At 50.4% G+C, this 16575-nt stretch overlaps 1 protein-coding gene across 1 annotated transcript in view; it reads right to left on the bottom strand.

Annotated features, from left to right (window-relative positions):
• The window catches only part of LOC142291809 (cohesin subunit SA-2-like), a 176560-nt gene that overhangs the window by 158676 nt on the left and 1309 nt on the right, over nt 1–16575 (bottom strand). The window contains 1 exon segment of the mRNA XM_075336634.1: nt 16151–16251. The gene's annotated coding sequence lies outside the window, so the exon portion shown is untranslated.

Raw genomic sequence — 16575 nt, 5'->3', positions numbered from 1 at the left:
AAAATAATACCTCGTGATAGGGCCATAAAAACGGCCCTTTTCTACAGGTGAGCAATCGCCGCCTGAAGGACTTGTCTACCTAGGCTGGCGTCCGCCGAAGCATAGGTATGCACCTGATAATGCTTGGTAAAAGTGTGCAGACTCGACCAGGTAGCCGCCTGGCACACTTGCTGAGCCGTAGCCTGGTGCCGTAATGCCCAGGACGCACCCACGGCTCTGGTAGAATGGGCCTTCAGCCCTGATGGAACCGGAAGCCCAGCAGAACGGTAGCCTTCAAGAATTGGTTCCTTGATCCACCGAGCCAGGGTGGATTTGGAAGCCTGCAACCCTTTACGCTGGCCGGCGACAAGGACAAAGAGTGCATCCGAGCGGCGCAGAGGTGCCGTGCGGGAAATGTAGATTCTGAGTGCTCTCACCAGATCCAACAAATGCAAATCCTTTTCACATTGATGAACTGGACGAGGACACAAAGAAGGTAAGGAGATATCCTGATTGAGATGAAAGGGGGATACCACCTTAGGGAGAAACTCCGGAATCGGGCGCAGAACCACCTTGTCCTGGTGAAACACCAGGAAGGGAGATTTGCATGACAGCGCTGCTAGCTCGGACACTCTCCGAAGAGACGTGACCGCTACTAGAAAGGCCACTTTCTGTGAAAGGCGAGACAGGGAAACATCCCTCAAAGGCTCGAAAGGCGGCTTCTGGAGAGCAATTAGAACCCTGTTCAAATCCCAGGGCTCTAACGGCCGCTTGTAAGGAGGGACGATATGACAAACCCCTTGCAGGAACGTGCGTACCTGAGGAAGTCGTGCTAGGCGCTTCTGAAAAAATACAGATAGCGCAGAGACTTGTCCCTTAAGGGAGCCGAGCGACAGACCTTTTTCCAACCCGGATTGCAGGAAGGAAAGAAAGGTAGGCAAAGCAAATGGCCAGGGAGAAACTTCCTGAGCAGAGCACCAAGTTAAGAATATCTTCCACGTCCTGTGGTAGATCTTGGCAGAGGATAGTTTCCTAGCCTGTCTCATGGTGGCAATGACCTCTTGAGATAGTCCTGAAGACGCTAGGATCCAGGACTCAATGGCCACACAGTCAGGCTCAGGGCCGCAGAATTCTGATGGAAAAACGGCCCTTGAGACAGCAAGTCTGGCCGGTCTGGAATTGCCCACGGTTGTCCTACCGTGAGATGCCACAGATCCGGGTACCACGACCTCCTTGGCCAGTCTGGAGCGACGAGGAGGGCGCGGCGGCAGTCGGACCTGATCTTGCGTAGCACTCTGGGCAACAGCGCCAGAGGTGGGAACACATAAGGCAGCCGGAACTGCGACCAATCTTGAACTAAGGCGTCCGCCGCCAGAGCTCGGTGATCGTGAGACCGTGCCATAAAAGCTGGGACCTTGTTGTTGTGCCGAGACGCCATTAGGTCGACGTCCGGCCTCCCCCAGCGGCGACAGATCTCCTGAAACACGTCCGGGTGAAGAGACCATTCCCCTGCGTCCATACCCTGGCGACTGAGGAAGTCTGCTTCCCAGTTTTCTACGCCCGGGATGTGAACTGCGGATATGGTGGATGCCGTGTCTTCCACCCACGTCAGAATCCGCCGGACTTCCTGGAAGGCTTGCCGACTGCGTGTCCCTCCTTGGTGGTTGATGTATGCCACCGCTGTGGAGTTGTCCGACTGAATTCGGATCTGCTTGCCTTCTAGCCACTGCTGGAAGGCTTGTAGGGCAAGATACACTGCTCTGATTTCCAGAACATTGATCTGAAGTGTGGACTCTTGTTGAGTCCACGTACCTTGAGCCCTGTGGTGGAGAAAAACTGCTCCCCACCCTGATAGACTCGCGTCCGTTGTGACCACCTCCCAGGATGGGGGTAGGAAAGACTTTCCTATTGACAATGAGGTGGGAAGAAGCCACCACTGAAGAGAATCCTTGGCCGCCTGAGAAAGGGAGACGTTCCTGTCCAGGGACTTCGACTTCCCGTCCCATTGGCGGAGAATGTCCCATTGTAATGGACGCAGATGAAACTGCGCGAAAGGGACTGCCTCCATTGTTGCTACCATCTTCCCCAGGAAGTGCATGAGGCATCTCAAGGGATGCGACTGGCCCTGAAGGAGAGATTGCACCCCTGTCTGTAGTGAACGCTGTTTGTCCAGCGGAAGCATCACTATCGCTGATAGAGTATGAAACTCCATGCCAAGGTATGTTATCGATTGGGTTGGGGTCAGATTTGACTTTGAAAAGTTGATGATCCACCCGAAACTCTGGAGAGTCTCCAGCGCAACGTTCAGGCTGTGTTGGCATGCCTCTTGAGAGGGTGCCTTGACAAGTAGATCATCCAAGTAAGGGATCACAGAGTGACCCTGAGAGTGCAGGACTGCTACTACTGCTGCCATGACCTTGGTGAAGACCCTTGGGGCTGTCGCCAGACCGAAAGGCAGGGCTACGAACTGAAGGTGTTTGTCTCCTAAAACGAAGCGTAGAAAACGCTGGTGTTCTGGAGCAATCGGCACGTGGAGATAAGCATCTTTGATGTCTATTGATGCTAGGAAATCTCCTTGAGGCATTGAGGCGATGACGGAGCGGAGGGATTCCATCCGGAACCGCCTGGTTTTCACATGCTTGTTGAGCAGTTTTAGGTCCAGAACAGGACGGAAAGACCCGTCCTTTTTTGGCACCACAAACAAATTGGAGTAAAAACCGTGACCTTGCTCCTGAAGAGGAACAGGGATCACCACTCCTTCTGCCTTTAAAGAGCACACCGCCTGCAGAAGAGCATTGGCTCGGCCGGGAGGCGGAGAAGTTCTGAAGAATCGAGTTGGAGGACGAGAACTGAACTCTATCCTGTACCCGTGAGACAGAATGTCTCTCACCCAACGGTCTTTGACATGTGGCAGCCAAATGTTGCCAAAGCGGGAGAGCCTGCCACCGACCGAGGATGCGGAGAGAGGAGGCCGAAAGTCATGAGGAAGCCGCTTTGGTAGCGGTTCCTCCGGCTGCTTTCTTTGGGCGTGACTGGGCCCGCCAAGAATCTGAGCTCCTCTGATCCTTTTGAGTCCTTTTGGACGAGGAGAATTGGAACCTGCCCGAGCCTCGAAAGGACCGAAACCTCGACTGTCCCTTCCTCTGTTGGGGTTTATTTGGTCTGGGCTGAGGTAAGGATGAATCCTTACCCTTGGACTGTTTAATGATTTCATCCAATCTCTCACCAAACAGTCTGTCACCAGAAAATGGCAAACTGGCTAAGCACTTCTTGGAAGCAGAATCTGCCTTCCATTCCCTTAACCACAATGCTCTGCGTAAAACCACGGAGTTGGCGGACGCCACTGCCGTACGGCTTGTAGAGTCCAGGACAGCATTAATAGCGTAAGACGCAAATGCAGACATTTGAGAGGTTACGGACGCTACTTGCGGAACAGATGTACGTGTGACAGTGTCAATCTGCGCCAAACCAGCTGAAATAGCTTGGAGTGCCCATACGGCTGCGAATGCTGGAGCAAATGACGCGCCGATAGCTTCATAGATGGATTTCAACCAGAGCTCCATCTGTCTGTCAGTGGCATCTTTAAGTGAAGCCCCATCTTCCACTGCAACTATGGATCTAGCCGCAAGCCTGGAGATTGGGGGATCCACCTTTGGACACTGGGTCCAGCCTTTGACCACGTCAGGGGGAAAGGGATAACGTGTATCCTTAAGACGTTTGGAGAAACGCTTATCTGGATAAGCGTGGTGTTTCTGGACTGACTCTCTAAAGTCAGAGTGGTCCAGAAAAGTACTCAATTTACGCTTAGGATACCTGAAATGGAATTTCTCCTGCTGTGAAGCTGACTCCTCCACTGGAGGAGCTGTGGAAGAAATATCCAACATTTTATTGATGGACGCTATGAGATCATTCATCATTGCGTCCCCATCAGGTGTATCCAGATTGAGAGCGGTCTCAGGATCAGAATCCTGATCAGCAACCTCTGTCTCATCAAACAGAGAGCCTTCCTGCTGGGACCCTGACCAGTGTGATGAAGTCGAGGGTCGCTCATAGCGAGCTCGCTTAGGCTGTCTGGGACTGTCGTCCGTGTCAGAGCCATCACCCCGGGATGCATGGGACCCCCCCGAAGCACGGATGTGTTCCAAAAGAGGGGAACCAGGGAGCATTGAATCAACAGTGCCCATGGTCTGAGTTACCGGTCTGGACTGCAAAGTCTCAAGGATTTTAGACATAGTCACCGACAGTTTATCAGCAAAAACTGCAAACTCCGTCCCTGCCACCTGGACAGTGTTCACAGGTGGTTCTCCTTGGGCCACCTCTAGCAGAGGCCCCGGCTGAGCAAGTGCTACAGGGGCCGAACATTGCACACAATGGGGGTCAGTGGCACCTGCCGGTAGAACAGCCTTACATGCGGTACAAGTAGCATAGAAAGCCTGTGTCTTGGCCCCTTTGCTTTTTGCGGACGACATGCTGTTGTCTAGCAATCAGGAGGGTATATAGCCAAGAATAGCGACCGTACAATGCAATGTATAGCATACAAGCATAAAGTACAAATGAACACTGCGGCACTAGTGGGGTGAGCCCTCGAGGGCTGCTTACCGGCCGCTGAAAAGCGGGTGTGTGACCGCCAGAATCCCGTGCCTGGGTCTCTCAGAGCTCGTGTCCCCTCTCCACTCAGACTGCAAACAGGAATGGCTGCCGGCGTCCTGTGAAGAGGGGCGGGCCGTGGGCGTGCCCCAGACAAAGTGCGGGAAACTAGCGTCCCACTGTGCCTAGTGAGGGGGGTTGGAGTATGCTAAGCAGACTCCAGCCCTCGGCGCTGACGTTCTGACCAGCGTCCCGCCCTTCCCCTGACTGGCAGGCCTGGGGGCGGGAACGAAACGGAACTAGGCCGCAAAAGCCGGGGACTCGATTTATAAGCGCGGCCGTCGTATAAGCACGGCCAGCGCGGAAGTCCCCGGCGCACCACAAGTCCCAGCCGCACCGCAGTGTAAAAAACCGCCAGCAGCGGCCGGCGCGGCAGTTCCTAATACAGAAACTCACTCAGCAAAGCTGCAGTGAGTAAAGCACCAGCGCGCCGCGCTGCTGTCCCCGGCGCACTAACACACCCAGCAATGCTGGTGTGTGTGCGCGATCTGTACGGGGACCCAGAGTACCTTAATGTAGCAGGGCCCTGTCCCTGACGATACTCATCTCCACGTCCAGCAGATTCCCAGGGGCTGTGGACGGAGCACGGTCTCCTGTGCTTGGAGACCGATAGGATCCCACTTCACCCAGAGCCCTAAGGGGATGGGGAAGGAAAGCAGCATGTCGGCTCCAGCCTGCGTACCCGCAATGGGTACCTCAACCTTAACAAACACCGCCAACAAAAGTGGGGTGAGAAGGGAGCATGCTGGGGGCCCTAGTATGGGCCCTCTTTTCTTCCATCCGACAAAGTCAGCAGCTGCTGCTGACTAAACAGTGGAGCTATGCGTGGATGTTAGCCTCCTTCGCACAAAGCATGAAAACTGAGGAGCCCGTGATCCCACGGGGGGTGTATAGGCAGTAGGGGAGGGGCCTTACACTTTTAAGTGTAATACTTTGTGTGGCCTCCGGAGGCAGTAGCTATACACCCAATTGTCTGGGTCTCCCAATAGAGCGACAAAGAAACTAGATTAACTAACAAAAGTACTTTACTACAATTTGGATATGAACACAATCAAACAGGGGAAGACACTCAGGGAAAATTCACAAACACTCAGCGAATAAGCTGAGACCCTCGTGCTATACAGCGGGGCGCCTTTTAACATGAGTTAACTACAATATATACAATATATGTTACCTACAGGCATGACTGGATATTCCAACTGCCAACTACCTATTAATACCCTTAAACATGAAACAAAAAAATGGATGGGTGTGAAACACAAGCCGCCCGCAGTATAGCACAACAGTTTACAAACTTAAAATGAATTTACTCTAACCCCAAATTGACTATTCCCCTGCCCCAATATAAATATAGTGCCCATTAATGGAGGATCCTTCCCAAGATTCACCTTGAATAACCAAACAACTTACTATATACAATGACTGCTTAGCAAAGAGCATAAAGACATAAATAAAAAAACAGATATATTGTTCAATACAAGTTTCCTCCTGAATGAGCTCAATTCTGGCCTAAAGTCCGTGATAGGTCTTAGCAACATCTAGGTATGAGGTCATTGTGGTCCACAGAGAAGCCTCAATGGCAGATAATTAATAATAATAATAATAATTTTATTCATTTATATAGCGCTATTAATTCCACAGCGCTTTACATACATTAGCAACACTGTCCCCATTGGGGCTCACAATCTAGAGTCCCTATCTGTATGTCTTTGGAGTGTGGGAGGAAACCGGAGCACCCGGAGGAAACCCACGCAAACACGGGGAGAACATACAAACTCCTTGCAGATGGTGTCCTTGGTGGGATTTGAACCCAGGACCCCAGCGCTGCAAGACTGCAGTGCTAACCACTGAGCCGATAATTAGATGTTGTAGTTGTAGAAACAATGGTCCCAAACGGTGATTGTGCAGTAAGTGTGGCCTGAAGGGCTTACAATGACTACCTAAACTAACTACAGGCCCTACCTGAGTCTCAAATATTCCGGCGCCAAACTGATGTGAGGTGCGTGCACGGTTACCCACTGCGATGGCGCAGTGGGCCTTACTTATCTTACCGACCCGGGTCTGCTCTGGACAATATGTCTGAAGTACAAAGTCAGATGAGAGGCCTCTCCAACAGCTGAGCAGTACTGCCGGTCACTGTGGCTTGTCTCCTTGGCAATACCCTATCAACTTCACAAAAGCGCAAAAGCGTTCTTTCAGCAATCTTCTCCCATCTGGTAAGGATACGGATAGTCACGGTCAGCTCCACTCTGTCACAGCTCTGATCAAGATGATAGATTTCTAGTCGCAAATATTATCTCTTCCCTCTTCTGCACGTCCTCTGTCTCTGTACTCATTCACTGCCAACCGCTTCCAAGATGGCTGCTGCTCTACTTCCTGTGATGTACTTTTTTTATCAGCCTGTAGCTCCGCCCCCATCTGAGCTACCTATTGCAGTCTTTCATCTGTGCTGAGAAACAGCATCCTCTTATGGTTGAATAATGACATTTTTGTCCCTTATAAAGTATTATCACATCATTACTGACAGCTGCAGGTTATAAAGTTACATACAATAAATACCGTTCACATTTATGAGACACAAATATATACGTCTAAACTATGCTTGTGAGGTGATACAGGGGCTTGCCATGCACATCTTTAACCAGGTACATATTTCCGGCCATGAACAATGGGAGCTGTTTCAGCTGTGTCTTTTATTCTAGGTTCTTCAAAGTAGCCACTTTTTGTTTTCATTACTACTTTGCACACTCTTGGCATTCTCTTGATGAGCATCAAGAGGTAGTCACCGGAAATGGTTTTCCAAAAGTCTTGAAGGAGTTCCCAGAGATGCTTAGCACTTGTTGGCCCTTTTGCCTTCACTCTGCGGTCCAGCTCACCCCCAAACCATCTCGATTGGGTTCAGGTCTGGTGACTGTGGAGGCCAGGTCATCTGGCGTAGCACCCCATCACTCTCCTTCTTAGTCAAATAGCCCTTACACAGCCTGGAGGTGTGTTTAGGGTCATTGTCCTGTTGAAAAATAAATGATGGTCCACCTAAACGCAAACCGGATGGAATAGCATGCTGCTGCAAGATGCTGTGGTAGCAATGCTGGTTCAGTATGCCTTCAATTTTGAATAAATACCCAACAGTGTCACCAGCAAAGCACCCCCACACCATCACACCTCCTCCTCCATGCTTCACGGTGGAAACCAGGCATGTAGAATCCATCTGTTCACCTTTCTGCGTCGCACAAAAACAGGGTGGTTGGATCCAAAGATCTCAAATTTGGACTCATCAGACCAAAGCACAGATTTCCACTGGTCTAATGTCCATTCCTTGTGTTCTTTAGCCCAAACAAGTCTCTTCTGCTTGTTGCCTGTCCTTAGCAGTGGTTTCCTAGCAGCTATTTTACCATGAAGGCCTACTGCACAAGGTCTCCTCTTAACAGTTGTTCTAGAGATGTGTCTGCTGCTAGAACTGTGTGGCATTGACCTGGTCTCTAATATAAACTTATCCTCCGCAGCAGAGGTGACTCTTGGTCTTCCTTTCCTGGGGCGGTCCCCATGTGAGCCAGTTTCTTTGTAGCGTTTGATGGTTTTTGCCACTGCACTTGGGGATACTTTCAAAGTTTTCCCAATTTTTCGGACTGACTGACCTTCATTTCTTAAAGTAATGATGGCCACTCGTTTTTCTTTACTTAGCTGCTTGTTTCTTGCCATAATACAAATTCTAACAGTCTATTCAGTAGGACTATCAGCTGTGTATCCACCAGACTTCTGCACAACACAACTGATGGTCCCTACCCCATTTATAAGGCAAGAAATCCCACTTATTAAACCTGACAGGGCACACCTGTGAAGTGAAAACCATTTCCGGCGACTACCTCTTAAAGCTCATCGACAGAATGCCAAGAGTGTGCAAAGCAGTAATCAAAGTAAAAGGTGGCTACTTTGAAGAACCTAGAATATAAGACATATTTTCAGTTTTCACACTTTTTTGTTAAGGATTTCATTCCACATGTGTTAATTCATAGTTTTGATGCCTTCAATGTGAATCTACAATTTTCAGTCATGAAAATAAAAAAGAGAATTTTGTTTACTTACCGTAAATTCTTTTTCTTATAGTTCCGACATGGGAGACCCAAACCATGGGTGTATAGCTTCTGCCTCCGGAGGACACACAAAGTACTACACTCAAATGTGTAGCTCCTCCCTCCGGGCTATATACACCCCCTGGATGACAATCTACCCAGTTCAGTGCAAAAGCTGAAGGAGGACATCCACCCATAAGTAGAGATAGAGTAAACTCAGAATAACCGTAACTCTGACTACTAACAACAGCCGGTGAAACACACGGAACAAAAAAACTGCCAACAGGCAACAGGGAGGGTGCTGGGTCTCCCATGTCGGAACTATAAGAAAAAGAATTTACGGTAAGTAAACAAAATTCTCTTTTTCTTTATCGTTCCTTATGGGAGACCCAAACCATGGGACGTTCCAAAGCAGTCCATGGGTGGGAATAAACCAACTGAGAAGTAGGCAAAACCTAACTTCACAAATGGGCGACAGCCGCCTGAAGAATGCGTCTGCCCAAGCTCGCATCTGCCGAAGCATGAGCATGCACTTGGTAGTGCTTCGAAAAAGTGTGCAGACTGGACCACGTGGCAGCCTGACAAACCTGCTGAGCCGTAGCCTGGTGCCTGAAAGCCCAGGAGGCACCGACAGCTCTGGTCGAGTGCGCCTTAATCCCTGGCGGGGGAGGCACCTGAGAACACTGGTAGGCATCGGTGATAGCCGACCTGATCCAACGAGCTAGGGTCGGTTTAGAAGCAGCGAGACCCTTGCGCTGACCAGTGGTTAGCACAAAAAGTGAGGTGCACCGCCTAAAAACGGCGGTGCGTGACACATAGATTCGGAGCGCCCGCACCAAATCCAAGGTATGCAACGCCTTTTCAAAGCGATGCACAGGGGCCGGACAAAGAGAAGGCAATGAAATGTCCTGGTTAAGGTGGAAAGGAGACACCACCTTAGGGAGAAAGTCCGGAGACGGACGAAGAACCACCTTGTCTTGGTGAAACACCAAAAAGGGGGATTCCGAAGAGAGCGCAGCCAAATCAGAGACTCTCCTGAGAGAAGTTATGGCTACTAGAAAAACAACTTTCTGTGAAAGTCGAAACAAGGGAACCTCCCTGAGGGGCTCAAAGGGGGGTTTCTGTAAGGCCGTAAGGACCAGATTAAGGTCCCAGGGATCCAAGGGCCGCCGGTAAGGAGGAATGATGTGAGATGCGCCCTGCATGAAAGTGCGCACCTGAGCCAGTCGGGCGATACGCCGCTGGAACAATACCGACAGAGCCGACACCTGTCCCTTGAGGGAATTGAGGGACAGTCCTAGCTGTAGACCGGACTGTAGAAAAGACAGGATGGTCGGCAGGGAGAACGGCCAAGGAGCATGGTCGGAAGAGCGACACCAGGACAGGAAAATCCTCCAAGTCCTGTGGTAAATCTTGGCCGAGGAAGACTTCCGAGCCTGAGTCATAGTGGAGATGACCTCAGAGGGAATGCCTGAAGCCGTTAGGATCCAGGACTCAAGAGCCACGCCGTCAATCTGAGAGCCGCAGAATTCTGGCGGAAGAACGGACCTTGAGAGAGAAGGTCTGGGCGGTCCGGGAGATGCCACGGCACCTCTACGGACAGACGGAGCAGGTCTGGGTACCAAGCTCGCCTGGGCCAGTCCGGAGCAATGAGTATGACTCGACGGCCCTCCATTCTGATCTTGCGCAGAACCCTGGGAAAGAGCGCTAGAGGGGGAAACACATAGGCCAGACGGAACTGAGACCAATCTTGAACCAGTGCGTCTGCTGCGAAGGCTTGAGGATCGTGGAAGCGAGCCACGTAAACCGGAACCTTGTTGTTGTGCCGTGATGCCATTAGGTCCACTTCCGGAGTGCCCCACTTGCGGCAGATTGATCTGAACACTGACGGGTGCAGGGCCCACTCGCCGCTGTCCACGGTTTGACGGCTGAGGTAATCGGCCTCCCAGTTTTCCACGCCTGGGATGTGGACTGCAGACATGGTGGACTTGGAGTCCTCCGTCCACTGGAGGATTCGTTGAACCTCCAACATCGCCAGACGGCTGTGAGTCCCGCCCTGGTGATTGATGTAGGCAACCGCTGTCGCGTTGTCCGACTGAACTCGAATGTGCTTGCCTGCCAACAGGTGGTGAAAGGCTAGGAGAGCTAGAAACACAGCTCTGATCTCCAGCACATTGATCGAGAGGGCTGATTCGGACGGAGTCCAAGTGCCCTGTGCTCGGTGATGGAGAAATACTGCTCCCCAACCGGAGAGGCTGGCATCCGTGGTGAGGATCACCCAGGACGGAGTCAGGAAGGAGCGTCCCTGAGACAGAGAGAGGGGCCGAAGCCACCACTGAAGGGAGCTCCTGGTCTGTGACGACAGAGCCACCTGCCTGTGCAAGGAAGAGATCCGCTTGTCCCAACAGCGGAGAATGTCCAGCTGCAGGGGACGCAGATGGAACTGAGCAAAGGGAACCGCTTCCATGGACGCCACCATCTGACCCAGCACCTGCATGAGGTGTCTGATGGAATGACGGCGGTGCCTCAGCAGAGAGCGCACTGCCAGACGAAGGGACTGCTGTTTGACTAAGGGCAACTTGACAAGTGCCGGCAGAGTCTCGAATTGCATCCCTAGGTACAAAAGCACCTGGGTCGGGGTCAGAGTGGACTTGGGCAGGTTGACAAGCCACCCGAACTGAACTAGCGTGGCGAGAGTGAGAGAGACACTCCGCTGGCAGTCTGCACTGGATGAGGCCTTGACTAGAAGGTCGTCCAGGTAAGGAATCACTGCCAACCCCTGGAGGTGCAGGACCGCAACCACTGCTGCCATGACCTTGGTGAATACTCGAGGGGCCGTGGCTAAGCCGAAGGGGAGAGCCACGAATTGGAAATGTTCCTCTCCGATCGCAAAGCCTAGGCAACGCTGGTGTGAAACCGCAATAGGCACATGCAGATAGTCATCTCTGATGTCGATGGATGCCAGAAAATCTCCTTGGGTCATTGAGGCAATGACCGATCTCAGAGATTCCATGCGAAAGTGCCGCACCTGAACATGCTTGTTGAGAAGCTTGAGATCCAGGATGGGTCGGAAGGAACCGTCCTTTTTGGGGATTAGAAAGAGGTTTGAGTAGAAACCGCTGAACCGTTCCCGGGCGGGAACCGGAACAATTACACCGTTGGCCTGCAGGGATGCCACGGCCTGAGAGAAGGCGGCGGCTTTGGAGCAGGGGGGGTGGACAGAAAAAATCTGTTTGGCGGGCTGGAAGAAAATTCTATCCTGTAGCCGTGGGAGATGATATCCCGCACCCACTGATCGGAGACGTGTTGCAACCACACGTCGCCAAAGTGGGAGAGCCTGCCACCGACCAAGGACGTTGCTGGCGCGGCCAGATAGTCACGAGGAGGCTGCCTTAGTGGCAGCGGCTCCTCCGGTCTTCTGAGGACGCGGCTTTGCGCGCCAGTTGGATTTACGATCCTTGGCTGCGGTAGTGGACGAGGCCGAGGGCTTAGAGGACGACCAGTTAGAGGAACGAAAGGAACGAAACCTCGATTGGTTCCTGCCCTGGACAGGTTTCTTGGGTTTAGCTTGTGGCAGGGAAGTACTCTTCCCGCCAGTAGCTTCCTTAATTATGTCATCCAGCTGTTCCCCAAACAGCCGGGACCCAGCAAAAGGGAGACTCGCAAGGTACTTCTTAGAGGAAGCGTCTGCTTTCCACTCTCGAAGCCACAAGATCCTGCGGATCGCGAGGGAGTTAGCGGAGGCCACCGCAGTGCGGTGAGAAGCCTCCAGGATGGCAGACATGGCGTAGGATGCAAAAGCCGAAGCTTGAGAAGTTAAGGCATCCGTCTCAGGAATAGAGTCCCTGGAGAGGGAATGAATCTCCGCCAGAGAGGCAGAGACTGCCTTAAGAGCCCACACTGCCGCAAAAGACGGGGAGAACGAGGCTCCTGCCGCCTCATATACAGACTTGGCCAGAAGGTCAACCTGGCGGTCAGTGGGATCCTTAAGAGAAATGCCATCAGCCACAGCTACGACTGTGCGGGCTGAGATTCTGGACACCGGAGGGTCTACCTTTGGGGACTGGGCCCAGTCCTTAACCACCTCCGGTGGAAAAGGAAAACGGTCATCTGAACTACGCTTCGGAAAACGTTTGTCAGGACAGGCCCTGGGCTTGTTAACAGTGGTCTGAAAGCTGGAGTGGTTAAAAAACATACTCCTAGGTTTCTTAGGAGAGGTAAACTGGTGTACCTCTACCAGAGAGGGTTGTTCCTCTGACTCTTGTGGGTTGAGGTTCAGTACGGAGTTAATGGACGCAATCAAGTCACTAACATCCGCATCACCCTCAGACAAGTCAATGGGGTACATAGAGGCAGCGTCTGAGCCCACAGTAAACGAATCTTCCTCGCCCTGCACCTCGGCCTGTGAATCAGAGCCGTGGGACGAGGAAGGAGAAGGTTCCCTGCGTCTCCGTTTAGGGGGACGGGGTCCTAGGACATGCTCTGAGGGCTCTGCAGAGCTAGGAGCCGCAGAGACATCCTGAGAGGGGGGCTGATGCATGGACAGCAGTGTCCGGGACAGCTGCCCCATGGAGTCGGCAAAAGACTGGGAAATAGCTTGTGAAAAGGAAGCTACCCAAGCCGGGGGTTCAGCCACCTGGGCCGGAGCAGCCAGAGGGACCCCTGAGGCGGCTCCAGGCTGAGACACAAACATGTTAGCACAGGCATCACAATGTGGGTATGTGCTAGGCTCTGGCAGAATGAGCTTACATGCAGTGCATATAGCGTACATGTTAGCAGCCTTGCTCCTAGTGACAGACATGCTGCTGAGGAGGAAGCTCTGCAGCCAGAATACACTCCTGTAGAATGCCTGAGAGTGTAATAAAAGTGCACAACCAGAGGTTGTGGCTTACCAGCCCGTGCTCTCTGTGTGTCCTCCGGATTCCACCGCTCTCCTATGAAGCGTCAGCCTTCCTAACAGTATGCAGCTGCAGCATCCAGCGCCCTCCAGTGAAAGAACGCTGAGAAAATGGCGCTGGGAGAAAGAGAGGGGGCGTGTATAAGCCCACGAGCGGGAAAAACGGAGGGCAGAGAGATACAGGAAGAAATACAGGGGAGGGAACATCTCCCCAGAGAGGAGTGCCCTCCCCTCTACTGGTCGGGCGGTGGGCGGCGCTGTATGCAAAACATGCAGAGAAGCCAAAACCGAAACTAGGCCCAAACTGAAGCCGGGGCCTAGATTTCAAAATGCGGCCGACGAGCAGGCACCTTCGGCGCGGTTCTCAGGGGAAACCCCCAGAACCGGCCGGAATTTACAGTAACGCTAAAACACATACTGTCCCCCTAATAAAAGTACCCGGGACCCCTGAAAAACGTCTCAATACTTAGCTTTTTGAGACGCAGGGCCATGTCCCTGGAGAGGGGGGAATGCTCCTTCCAGCAGGAACCAGACAGGGCTGCGGATGGAGACCGGCCTTCTGCAAGCAGAGAGGACCGTGGAGGCTCCCACTTCAAACAGAGCCTCGACAGAGGGTGTGAAGGAGCGCGGCATGTGAAGGCTCCAGCCTTATAAAGTCAACGTTAACAGCACCCGACAGAGTGGGGTGTGAAGGGACATGCCGGGAGTCCAGACTGGACCCGCTTTTCTTCCAAATCTTTAAAATTAAAATAAAAAAAAAATATCAGAGAATGCAAGTGTGTGTACCTCCTGAAACACAAAGCATTGAACTGGGTAGATTGTTATCCAGGGGGTGTATATAGCCCGGAGGGAGGAGCTACACATTTGAGTGTAGTACTTTGTGTGTCCTCCGGAGGCAGAAGCTATACACCCATGGTTTGGGTCTCCCATAAGGAACGATAAAGGAAACTCTTTGAATGAGAAGGTGTGTCCAAACTTTTGGTCTGTACTGTGTATATATATATATATATATATATATATATATATATATATATATATATATATATATATATAGATAGATAGATAGATAGATAGATAGATATATATATAGAGAGAGAGAGATGCACACAGAAGTGTTTCTCAATAAGTTAGAGTATCAAAAAGTTAATTTATTTCAGTAATTTAATACAAAATGTGAGACACGTATATTATATAGAGTCATTACAAACAGAGTGATCTGTTTCATGTGTTTATTTCTGTTAATGTTGCTGATTATGACTTACAGCCAATGAAAACCCAGAAGTCATTATCTCAGAAAATCAGAATAATTACCAATAAAGACCTGCAAAGGCTTCCTAAGTGTTTAAAATGGTCACAAGGAGTGGACTGCTGCTGGAGTCAGTGCTTCTAGAGCCACCACACACAGACATATCCAGGACATGGGCTAGAAGTGTCGCATTCCTTGTGTCAAGCCACTCATGACCAATAGACAACACCAGAAGCGTCTTACCTGGTCCAAGGAGAAAAAGAACTGGACTGTTGCTCAGTGCTCCAAGGTGTTGTTTTCAGATGAGTGTAAATTTTGCATTTCATTTGGAAATCAAGGTCCCAGAGTCTGGAGGAAGAGTGGAGAGGCCACAATCCAACTGCTTGAGGTCTAGTGTGAAGTTTCCACAATCAGTGATGGTTTGGGGAGTCATGTCATCTGCTGGTGTAGGTCCACTGTGTTTTATCAAGACCAAAGTCAAAGTCTGCCAGGAAATTTTAGGGCACTTCATGCTTCCCTCTGCCAACAAGCTTTTTGGAGATGGAAAAGTCATTTTCCAGCAGGACTTGGCACCTGTCCACACTGATAAAAGTACCAATACCTGGTTTAATAACCACAATATCACTGTGATTGATTGGCGAGCAAACTCGCCAGACCTAGATTCTCTATGGGGTTTTGTCAGGATGAAGATGAGAGACACCAGACCCAACAATGCAGACGGCTGAAGGCTGCTATCAAAGCAACCTGGGCTTCCATAACACCTCAGCAGTGCCCCGGGCTGATCACCTACCTCCATGACACGCCGCATTGATGCAGTAATTCATATAAAAGGAGCCCCGACTAAGTATTGAGTGCATTTACTATAAATACTTTTCAGTAGACACCAACATTTCGGAGTTTAAAATCATTTTTTCAGTTGGTCTTATATAATATTCTAATTTTCTGAGATAATGACTTCTGGGTTTTCATTTGCTGTAAGCCATAATCTTCAACATTAACAGAAATAAACACGTGAAACAGATCACTCTGTGTGTAATGACTCTATATAATATATGTTTTCCTTTTTGTATTGAATTACTGAAATATGAATGATAATGATAACACAACATTTTTTTTACCACTCGCGGTTAGTGGTTGGGTGAAGCCATTTATTGTCACTACTGTGTTTTCTCTTTTTACATCATAATGACAACCGAAAACATCCAAATGACCCTGATCATAAGTTCACATACCCTGGTGATTTTGTCCTGATAACATGCACAGAAATTGACACAAATGGGTTTAAATGGCTAATAAAGGTAACATCCTCACCTGTGACCTGTTTGCTTGTAGTCAGTGTGTGTGCATAAAAGCGGAGTGAGTTTCTGGGATCCAGACAGACTCTTGCATCTTTCATCCAGTCACTGACGTTTCTGAATTGAGTCATGGGGAAAGCAAAAGAATTGTCAACGGATCTACAATAAAAGATAGTTGAACTGTATGAAACAGGAAAGGGATACAAAAAGATATCCAAGGAATTGATAATGCCAGTCATCAGTGTTCAAACTGTAACTAACAAATGGGAAATCAGGGGCTCTGAAAAATCCAAACCACGATCATGTAGTCCAACAAAAATTTCAGCCATAACTGCCAGGAAAATTGTTCGTGATGCAAAGAAAATCCCACAAATAACATCAGCTGAAATACAGGACTCACTGAAAACTAGTAGTGTATTGTTTCAAGATGCACAATAAGGA

This window comes from Anomaloglossus baeobatrachus, chromosome 2 (genome assembly GCF_048569485.1).
Source record: "Anomaloglossus baeobatrachus isolate aAnoBae1 chromosome 2, aAnoBae1.hap1, whole genome shotgun sequence".
Classification (NCBI taxonomy): Eukaryota; Metazoa; Chordata; class Amphibia; order Anura; family Aromobatidae; genus Anomaloglossus; species Anomaloglossus baeobatrachus.
This window is presented reverse-complemented; position numbering and strand designations above follow the sequence as displayed.